Source organism: Saimiri boliviensis, chromosome 1 (assembly GCF_048565385.1).
Source record: "Saimiri boliviensis isolate mSaiBol1 chromosome 1, mSaiBol1.pri, whole genome shotgun sequence".
Classification (NCBI taxonomy): Eukaryota; Metazoa; Chordata; class Mammalia; order Primates; family Cebidae; genus Saimiri; species Saimiri boliviensis.
This window is the reverse complement of record NC_133449.1, coordinates 73,026,046-73,027,174: the sequence shown is the minus strand read 5'-3', so window position 1 is coordinate 73,027,174 and position 1,129 is coordinate 73,026,046. Positions and strand designations below refer to the sequence as shown.

The following is a 1,129-nucleotide window of genomic DNA, read 5'->3' as shown; positions in this document are numbered from 1 at the left end:
GCTATTATGGCCCCTTGATCACGACCTGGGTATGCAGCTTCCATCCTCAAGGTCACCTCGTGATTCAAGATGGCTGCTGAAGCTCCAGTCATTACATCACATGGAGTTGCAGGCTGGAAGGAGGAAAGAAAGACAAGCTCCTCCACTCCCTGCCATCATCTCCCGTGAAGCAGCCTTATTAGGAGTCCTACAGAACACCCGCTCTTATCTCGTTGCTAGAACCTGGTCACAGAGGTTGTGCACACTTAGCTGTAAGAAAGTCTGAGAAATGGAGGCAGCAGCAACGCGGAGGAAACGGGAGCGAACCGAGAGCTTAGTGACCAACATGAGCCTCCTCAACAAGCCCAAGAGTGAGATGACCCCGGAGGAGCTGCAGAAGTGAGAGGAGGAGGAATTTAACACGAGTCCCCTCTCTGTGCTCACTCAGTCCGTAAGGAACAACACCCAAGTGCTCATCAACTGCCGAGACAAGGAGAAACTCCTGGGCTGCGTGAAGGCCTTCGACAGGCACTGCATTGGTGCTGGAGAAGGTGAAGGAGATGTGGACTAGGTACCCAGGAGCGGCAAGGAGAAGAAGTCCAACAAAGGTCAACAAAGACCGGTCAACAAAGACCGCTGCATCTCCAAGATGTTCCTGCACGGGGGCTCAGTCACCGTGGTCCTGCGGCGCCTGCTCATCGCAGGCAAGTAGGAGCCACCTGTCCCTATCAGTCAACAGCACTCACTCCCCTGTCCTACGGAGACTGCTGGTGTTGAGATTTATAGAGCTTTTTTTTTCTAAAAAAAAAAAAAAAAAAGAAAGAAAGTCTGAGAAACGAAGCTTGTTTTGTTTTGTTTTGTTTTTTCAGCAAGACACATTGTCACCCAGAATATAATCAGGGACCTTCCAACAAAATAAAGAATCAAGAATGAATATTGAGGGATGATCAGAGTCTAAGCCAGAGTCGGGAGGAAATAAAGGACACTTCCAGCTATGTTTTAATGTTTTCTTTTTTTATAAGAAGGCCATGTCACTTTGGAAATTTAAAACATAAGTAAAAGAACGATTTTGGAAAAAAATAAGAGAAATTCTGAAGAAGAGAGATCAGCATATACCCTATAGGCATAGTTTCTGAAAGTGGAACTTCAG

At 46.9% G+C, this 1,129-nt stretch overlaps 1 pseudogene; it reads left to right on the top strand.

Annotated features, from left to right (window-relative positions):
• The first annotated feature begins 245 nt into the window (after nucleotides 1-245).
• On the top strand, nucleotides 246-691 carry LOC101037763 (small nuclear ribonucleoprotein Sm D2 pseudogene; annotated as a pseudogene).
• Nucleotides 692-1,129: the final 438 nt, after the last annotated feature.